The 9,958-nt window shown below is 42.4% G+C and overlaps 1 pseudogene; it reads right to left on the bottom strand.

Annotated features, from left to right (window-relative positions):
* Positions 1–5,407: 5,407 nt before the first annotated feature.
* Positions 5,408–8,684, bottom strand: LOC113616905 (UDP-N-acetylglucosamine--peptide N-acetylglucosaminyltransferase 110 kDa subunit pseudogene; annotated as a pseudogene).
* Positions 8,685–9,958: the final 1,274 nt, after the last annotated feature.

Below are 9,958 nucleotides of genomic sequence, written 5' to 3' on the forward strand. Positions count from 1 at the left end.
TGGACAAATTATTAAGAAAATTGGAAGGTGAGTATGAATTCTAGTTAGATCTATTGACTATTTGTAAAGCTTGAAATCCTTCTGGAGTCATAGAGCGTGAAGAAGGAGGATCTGAGTCACCTTTAAGAATATCAAACAAAGGCTGTAATTGAGCAGTAGTAAGTTTTAAGGAAGGCCTTAGCCAATTAATATCTCCAAGTAATTTTTGTAAAGCATTTAATGTTTTTACTATCAACTCGAATTTGCAGTTTTTGAGGCCTAATAGTAGTGTTATCAATATATTTTCCCAAATATAAAAATGGAGTTTGTCTTTGAATTTTTTTTGAGGCAATGACCAAGCCAAATGATTGTAAGGACTGTTGTAAAAACTGAAAAGCAGTCTCTAACAAAGAAATATTATCAGTGGCTAAAAGTATATCATCTATATAATGTATGAGATATAACGATGGAAACCTTTTTCTCACAGGAGTCAAGGCCTGAGCCACATATTTTTGGCATAATGTAGGACTATTTGCCATGCCCTGAGGCAATACTTTCCATTGAAATCTCCTCATGGCTTCCTTAAAATTTAAGGCAGGCAAGCTAAAAGCAAAATGTTTTCTATCTTCAGGAAACAAAGGAATAGTGAAAAAACAATCTTTTAAATCTATAACTAAAAGATGATAATTGTGCGGTATGGCTGTTGGAGAGGGTAGGCCTGGTTGAAGAGCTCCCATTATTAGCATAGTTTTATTAACAGCTCTTAGATCCTGTAATAACCTATATTTTCCAGATTTTTTCTTGATAATAAAAATAGGAGTATTCCAAGGACTACTGGAAATTTCTAAATGCCCTAATTGTTCCAGTACTGATTGTTCTGCAGCTTCTAATTTCTCCTTTGTGAGGGGCCACTGGTCCACCCATACAGGGTCATCAGTCAGCCAAGTAATTGGATCAGCAGTGAGTGGAGGAGAATCCAAGGCCCCTAAGAAAAACCCAAACCTTGTCTATCATTTTTTATTTTCACATCAATAGGACAGACAGTTCCTTGTTGATTTGTTCCCAGCCCTTTTGTGGGAAGAAATCCTTGATCCAACATCATATTAGAGACTTGAGAATTTGGACTATAAAGTAATACTCCCATTTCTTTTAATATATCTCGGCCCCAGAGGTTTAAAGGCAGCCCAGGCAAAACATAAGGCTGGAAGTATCCTGAATGGCCCTCACTATCTTGCCATAATAATAACTGACTACTTTGCTTAGGAGAAGAACTTTGTCCTATTCCTTGAAGTTCTGTAATAGTAGGACTAATGGGCCAACGTTTAGGCCAGTGTATCTGCGTCATAACAGAGACATCAGCTCCAGTGTCTAACAAACCTGAAAAAACCTTTCCATTAATGGTTCATTTCATTTCTGGACGTTCTTTCCCTATCTTCTAAATCCAGTAGGCAGCATTAGACGATCCAAAAGCCTTTGTTTCTCTCTTTTGATGTTGTAAAATTTGTCCATGAAGTACAAAGGGCAAAAGTAGCAATTGTGCAATTTTATCACCAGGAGAAATAATTATTGTATTTTTAATAGTTTGTGCCATGACTTTTATTTCTCCTTCGTAGTCAGAATCTATGACTCCTGGCATAACAGTTAAACCTTTCATGGCGACACTACTTCTTCCCAATAATAGTCCCATCAAACCCTTGGGTAAAGGTCCACAGATGCCCGTAGAGAGGGCCTGAGGACCCATTTCAGGAGTTAATACATATCGGGCGGAGGTACTGAGCTCCAGTCCTGAGCTTCCTGGTGTTGCTCTGGAGAGCGAGGATATTGTATGTTTTTGTTTTTGGTTAATGTCTGATTGATAATTTGAGGAGGATACACAGACATTGCCCTTATTATTTGTTGGGGCCGGGGAAGGCCCCGGGAGGAGTTCCCCGACAGTGGTGGCCCATCCTTGTGGGCCACTGAGCAACAATCTTGTGCCCAATGTTTTCCCCTATTGCATTTAGGGCATAAACCAGGGATTTTCTGACCATCTGGAGGTTTTTGAGTAGGGAAGCAAGGACTAGGCTTAGAATTAAAAGATCTACATTCTCAAGCAAAATGACCTGCCTTTCCGCCTTTAAAACAAGTCTTTGTTTTCTTTTGATTGTTTTCGAACCCCACTTTAGTTAATGCTGCAGCCACAGCAGCACGCTGTATATAAGTAGGCCCAATGTCTGCACAAAGGCGAATATAATCCTCCAATGTTCCCCGTTTTCTCCAAGGTCGAATCGCAGCCTGAGACGCATTATTAGCATTCTCAAAAGCAAGCTGCTTAACTACAATTGTACCAGTGAGTCCGTCCACAATGAGTCTCCCCACCGCCTGTGACAACCTATCTACAGAATCAGCATATGGTTCATCAGGTCCCTGTCTAATTGTTGAAAGGTCCTCAGTTTTGTGTGTAGAAGGTTGTTTCCTCCAGGCTTGTAATGCCAAATGATTTATTTGAGGATAAGCAACAAAGGGATAAGTTAATTGATCTTGTAAAGAAAGATATTGTCCTTCCCCAATCAGCATATGATAATCAACTGGAATATTATGGGCAGCATTCTTTTCTGCTTGTTCAGCAGCCCGTTCATAAAAATCAAACTTCCATATTAAATAATCTCCACCATTTAAACAAGCTCGTGCAATAGACTTCCAATCAGCGCGGGGAAGAGCTTCTCCTGTCAACCATAGCAGCAGTAAAAGGAGCAGTGGGCCCATATTGAGCACAGGCAGATTTTCAATCTTTCAAAACTTTCAAAGGGAGAGCCTGATGCTCCCTAGTAGCTTGTTGAGGATTATTAGGACCAGGTCTTTCTATGACGGGACAACAGAAAATAGGATCTTCTCCTCGTTTTATGGCTCCTTGTACAGCGCGCTGCAAGGGACTCAGCATTTTTACAGATGTAGATTTTTGAGCAAGACAGTCCTTATTAACCTGCAGCTTATTCACTGACTTATCTATCACAGCCATTAGAAAATCATCCTCAGGACATTTCTCTCTTTTATGTTTACAAGCCTCATCTGTTAAGTCAAAATGTTCCTCTTCATCTAAACTATTTAAATTAATTAGCTCTTTCGGTTTAGGAAGCGGCGACACAGTAGCTGATAATACCGTCTCTCCTTCTGTCAGAGGCTTACGTTTTTCTGACTTTACATTCAAATCAACACTATCATGAGAAGAATCTAAACATATTTTTATCAGATTCCACAAACTATATGTAACAACAGGAGTATGAGTAGGCCCATGAGACTCATAATAATTTTTAAAATCTTCTCCAACTTTCTGCCAGATTTCTACGTCAACAGAGCCGCCATCAGGAAACCAGGGAGATACACCATGGATATGCTGTAAAAATTCAGTCAACTGTGAGGTAGAAACTTTATTACCCCGAGCTTTAAGCATCGAAAGTAAAACCTGAGCAAATAATTCACACTCCTTTGAGCCCTTTGGCCCCATCTTATTTTACTTCTGACTATTGCCTTACGCCTCTATTAGTTTCACTTTTACTGGTGGCCACACATATTTTGCATAAGGGTTCTCTTACCTGCACTTTCTTTTTCTTTTAATTGCCTTCACGCTTCAGGTCCCTGTTCGAGTGCCACTTGCCGCGGACCAGCCGGAGAAAGAGGATCTCACCGCCCAAGGTCACAAGGGAAGGGGTAAGGAACTGAAGTAGCACAGACGGATGGGGTCAGAAGGACCAAGACAACTGATGGTTGCAAGGCAAATTGTATTATGCTACAGTTGCAGATTATATAGACTAGAAATCGGAAGGCTGCCAGATGGTGGTTTACATTACCTACAGACTGTCTCGGCTCCAGGTTAACTTCCCTGGGAGGAAACCCATAAACCCAGAAGCATCAAAACTAACCTACATGTGCAGGGGGGAGACAGCTTTGCTTGTCTCATTTTACATTCTTTCTGATCTCTGGGCCCTGGTGATTTATCTCCCATGGAATGGAACAAGGAGGGGAACAAGTAGGGACAGTCCCTTCGAGCAGTGGCCGCATGCCTGGCATGTCCTTACCTGCTCTCAAGGCTGACTGTTTACCACACATATGTTGCCTTGTTTAAGCCTCAAGCCCTCGATCCTTTGTTGAAATACAATAATTTCATTCCTATGGTTATCAATACCAAAAACTCAACCTCCAGGAGGGCTAAAGTCTAATTTGTACTCCAAACCAAGTAGCAGTGCAGTTCACTACGACTGAGGCTGGATCCATAAAGACTTCAAGACCACGTCCAGAAGACAAGTTATTATATATAATACCCTAGAAGGTCTGAAACATAATTATCATATACATAGCTGGTCCTTCAGAGCTTTTTACCTATAACATGTTTTTTGATGAAACTTATTTAATGTACTGGAGATAACTGTGACTTACTGATCAAATATTTGAATACTTATACTTACCTGGGATTTCATTTCTGCTGAAAGAAAAAGGAAGAACAGGACTCACTAAAAAAAAAAAAACTTTAGAAATGAAAGTAAAAATCTTAACACACACTATCACTTTTGGAAGCAGCATAGAGGGGCAGTCAACGGTAAAACACTGGTGAAATAGGTCAAAACTCTGGGTCAAAAATCCATTGTCGTTATCATCAGTGACAGTACCACAACTGTGCCCTTCAGAATTAATAATCACTCCTAAGGATCTTCATTTGGCACCAGATGATGCGTTTTAGAGAAACACTCTGGGAGGTTTTGAATCAGACTTGGTTTTTTGTTAGCCAAGTTACAGGAGAATTTTTAAAGTGGGGGGACGGGAAGAAGGAAACGGACCAGGAAAAGAATTTAAGCCATCATCTATAAACCAACAAAGCACTGATAGTTCCAAACATTATGTCAGAAACTAAAATGACTGATATAGGCTCAAGTGGTTTATAAAACCTATAAAAAGACTACACCAGCAAAATCCCCATTTATCTGTAGAGTTCAGAAACTAAAACAAGGAATATTATAGCTTAAAACCTTATCTCAAGAGAATCATATACACTTCACATGAATAAAAATACCTGAAACCAAACATTTTTAAAAGCTCCAATACCCAAAATATAAAGAAAAATATTAATCCAGAAGACTCAATCAATCCATGATAATCACAAAACGGCTGGGCAATCTCTATCTCCCTTCCACACTAACCATCCATCCCATGGAAGACCAAGGGAGATCAGACCTTCCACACTTACCTTCCAGACCTTCCAGACACCTGGCTGCTGCAAAATTCTATGGAGGCTCCTTGTGGAACAGCAGTTTCCCATCTCTTGTGTCTCTCCCTATCGTGATCATGATCATGAAGGAAGCAAGTCTGGCTGTGCTATTTCTTATCATTGTCTGTCACCCATCTGCAGCATGGTATTGTACAGATAAGGAAAAAGTAGTTCCCTTTCCCGCAGAAGGTTGAGGCTCAGGTACAGGGTAATTCTCCTGTGCACACAGTCATTATTTAGGCCGACTCAGTGACTTCAACAGGCTTAATCATGTGATCAGGTTTGTTGCCAGCTGCGTAATGCTCCCACATCTGTAGATAGAGACGCTCTAGGTCCGCTGTGTATTGTTTGGTGTTGAACAGAGGGCTAGATGTTCTCTGCTTCCAGACTTTGCCACGAATTTTCCTGAGGTATTCTAGATCAGTTCCCAGTTTCACAGCTATGTCTTCATATTCTTGTCTATTTTTAGCAATGAGCTCAAGACAGCCTAAACAAGTGAGCTGGGAAGCTGCAACTCGGGAAGCAAGAGTCTCTCCTGGCATAGTCACCATGGGTGTCCCTGACCAAAGGACATCCATCCCTGTGGTGTGTCCATTACAGAGTGGAGTGTCCAAGCAGACATCAGCCAGCTGGCCTCTCCGAACATGTTCTTCTTTAGGAGCAACAGGTGAAAAAATGATACGGTTCTGGGGAAGGCCCATATTTTGTGCATACTGTTGAATATTAGGTTCTCCTACTGCTGGAAAACGCAACAGCCACAGTACACTATTGGGAACACGCTTCAGAATATTTGCCCACATCTGCAAAGTAGATGGGTCAATGTTATATAACTGATTAAAGTTACAGTACACAATGGCATCTTCCGGTAACCCGTACTGAGAACGTGTGGTTACAATTATGGTACGGGGAACCTCCTCTCCAGTGGCAGCCTTAATGTTGATCTGGGTAGTTGCCAGTCCATTGCTAAGACTGAATCCATTAATTGTTATCTGAATTTGTCCTCTGTTAATCATTTCAATAACTGCCTCTGCAATAGTATTCATAGGAATGACAGGCATATTAAGAGCTGTATTACTGCTGTCTGCGTTGTCTCCTCCATTAGGACATTTCATCTTGACAATCTGCACATCTGGGAGACTATCAAGAAATGCTTTGAGGTCGATGCCATTCAGCACAATCCGATTGTCATAAATGTGCCCATTGGACTGAAAATCGATGACTGCTTTCTTCTTCAGGTGAGGGAACATATTAGCATGATCACCAATAAAGAAAGTATGGGGCATATAAGCCAGTTTCTCAGAATACTGCTCAGCAACTTCAGCAGGTGAAGTTTCCTGATCAGTGATGATATAATCCATGAAAAGCACGCCACTGGTCCCAGGGTAGCCCAGCCACATTGCCTGAATAGGAGCTGGCCTGAGAGCAAAGAGTTCATTTCGAGCACCCCTGGTATAACCATTCATATTTACAAGGATGTGTATACCATCTTGATGGATGCGATCAGCTGCTTTCCCATTGCATGGAATCTGAGAAAGATCAATGAAATGATGGGCTTCTGCCATCACCTTCGCTCGGAAGTTTGTGCCATCATCTGGGCTCAGGGCATAACAGAATACCTCAAATTTATCAGGATTGTGCATGCCTGGAATAGACTGCATAAGATGAGAAGTAGGATGATTCCCAAAGTCAGAACTCACGTATCCTACACGCAGTCGACCATCACTGAGCTTCAAGTCTTTTGGATGTTCGTACGGTGGTTTGTGAAGGACACTGATCTCATCCAAGCAGAGGTTCCCATGGCTCTCAGCAATAGCCTTCCTGAAGCCATGAGAAAGAGGATAGAGCATACTATGATGAGGCTGCACAGAAGGCAACCTATTCTTCTCCAGCTGGTCAGCCACAATGCTGACCAACTTCTTCATTCGCTCATCATAGTCTGTCCAATCACAGACAATCTGCAGGCAATGAGCCAAATCACAATAAGCGTCAGGAAAATCAGGTTCAAGCTTCAGAGCAGTGCGATAAGAAGCAATTGCTTCTGGAATATTCCCTGAATACTTGTGAATGGAAGCCAGATTGCTGTGGGCATCCGCAAGTGCGGGGTTAATCTGAATGGCACGAGTATAACACTGCAAGGCTCCCTGAACATCCTGCATCTCCTTTAGAGTGTTTCCCATGTTACAGTAGGCATCAGCAAAGGTAGGACTGATTCGAACAGCCTCCTTATAATGCATCAGAGCTTCCTGCAGTTTTCCCTGCTGCTGCAATACACTTGCTAAATTTGAATGGGCAACAGCAAACTCTGGGAAGACTTCTAATGCTTTACAATACAAGCGAACTGCCTCTTCAATGTTTCCCTGGTCTCCTTTGATATTGGCTAGGTTATTCAGAGAGTCTGCATGGGTGGGACACAGCCGCAGAGCTGTATTATAACAATCTTCTGCTTCGGCAACACTGCCCTTCTCTTCCAGAGCGTTGGCTAGGTTGCAGTAAGCATCAGGGAAGTGTGGTTGCAATTCAATAGCTCGCCTGTAGGTGTCTATTGCCAGATCTATCAGGCCTTGCTCATAGTATACACAAGCCAGGTTGGCACGTACCACTGCATGATTTGGGCTCAAGCTTAGGGCACAAAGGTAAGCTGCCACAGCTCTGTCAAAAATCCGTGCCTCTTGCAAGACATTTCCTAAATTGATATAAGCATCCAGAAAATTGGGGTCAAGGGTGACAGCCTTTTCAAAGTGATGAATTGCAAGCCAAATCTCCCCTTGTGCATTGAAAACACCGCCAAGATTACTCCAAGCTACTGCAAAGTTCGGTTGTGTCTCCATTGCTTTCAAATAACACGCCTTGGCTCCTTCCAAGCGACCCAGGGCTTTGAGCAGGTTCCCCAGGTCACTGCGAACACAGTACAAATCAGGATTGCACTGAAGAGCAGAGACGTAAGCTTGTACTGCCCCTTCCATGTCGCCTGCTGCTACCAAAGCGGCTGCCAGGTTATGCAATGCATGCCGGTAATGCTCAATTGCTTCCTGCAACTGCCCTCTTTCCTTGTACACATTCCCCAAATTCGAATAGGCTTCTGCCAGAAGAGGGTTCTGTTTAATTGCCAGAGTACTAAAGTGGGCAGATCTGTTCAGCCTTCGACACTGGAAGTGTAGAGATGAAAGTAATAAAAGTACTCCAGTACTGTCTGGCTCTTGTCTCCACAGCTGCATGCAGTGTCTCTCAGCTGCCTCAAAATCTCCTGCCTGATATTCTCGATGTGCCAACTCAGCTAACCCTTGGAAGGAAAGCATACGTTTCGTTGGTTCTGTGCTGTCGGCCACGTTGCCCACAGAAGATGCCATCTGGAGCTTCTGGAGAGAGTGAGAAAAGGGGGTAATTGAGTCCCACTGCCGCCACTACTGGCAAGAATGTTTCTAGAGGTAGCAAATACGAGGGCAGCAGCCATACCACTGCTTTGGCAGGCTTAAGCGGCGGCGACAGTTACAGGCACCGAACCTTAGGAACTCTGGTTGGTCATCTAACTCTCACGCTCTTGAAATCTTAATTCTTAACCCTGCCCTCTTCCACCATTTTTCTCCTAATCAGGGAATAAAAATTACCTATACACTTGCCTTAGAAGAAATCAAAAGTCAGTAGTCCAAACACTTTTCAAAATTTTGTTTTCTGCCCAGTCGGAAAGGAAATACATGATTGACTTTACTTCATCATTCATATAGTCAATGTGGAAAACATTAGGGCCGTGAATTTCAATACAGTAAGATCAGAAAATTTTAAATTGGCCTTCCCAAACCACTAATAAGTAACCGATGTTGTATATAATGCTAAAATCTTAGAGACTGAGTTTGATATTTTAAAAGTTCTGAAAGGATTAGCTAATTTCTCCTCATCATATTTCTCATGCCTCAAACCTGAGTATTACTTTTTTAAAAATAAATTTATTTATTTTTATTTATTTATTTTTATTTTGGCTGCATTGGGTCTTCAATGCTGCGTGCAGACTTTCTCCAGTTGCGGCGAGCGGGGGCTACTGTTTGTTGCGGTGCCCGGGCTTCTCACCACAGAAGCTTCTATTGTTGTTCCACAACTCTATGGGTTCCTTTTTAGGTCCTATGAAGAACCCTAGAAATTAATTCATGGAATTATAGGTTTTTGCAAAATTGTCAAAAGTGAGATATTTTCACTTCCATCAGGTAAGACCAGCGTCTCTTTCTTTGCCAATTTTCCTTCTATCATATTCCGCTATGTTGGATCATATTGGAATGGCCACAGGCTTTTTTGAAATCTGGCGAAGGAGATTTTCTTTTGTTCTGTGGTACGCGGACCTCTCACTGTTGTGGCCTCTCCCGTTGTGGAGCACAGGCTCTGGACGCACAGGCTCAGCGGCCATGGCTCACGGGCCTAGCCGCTCCGCGGCATGTGGGATCTTCCCGGACCGGGGCACAAACCCGTGTCCCCTGCATCGGCAGGTGGACTCTCAACCACTGCGCCACCAGGGAAGCCCTAAGGAGATGTTTTAAGTGAGGCTATTATGTGATTTTCAGACACCACCATATGTAATTGACTATATACTATCCCATTACAGGAATAACTTCCAGTACTCATACTGACTACTCTACTGACTTAACTAGCACAAGACACAGAAGCATAAGGACAAAAACCACCTTACAATATAGCCATGTCTTGCACGTCACAGCTCTCAAAGCATGTGCGTTTGAAGAAGAAAAAAAGAACTGA

This window comes from Aethalodelphis obliquidens, unplaced genomic scaffold (assembly GCF_003676395.1).
Source record: "Aethalodelphis obliquidens isolate GAN/ISIS:26980383/991018 unplaced genomic scaffold, ASM367639v1 scaffold821, whole genome shotgun sequence".
In the NCBI taxonomy this organism is placed as follows: Eukaryota; Metazoa; Chordata; class Mammalia; order Artiodactyla; family Delphinidae; genus Aethalodelphis; species Aethalodelphis obliquidens.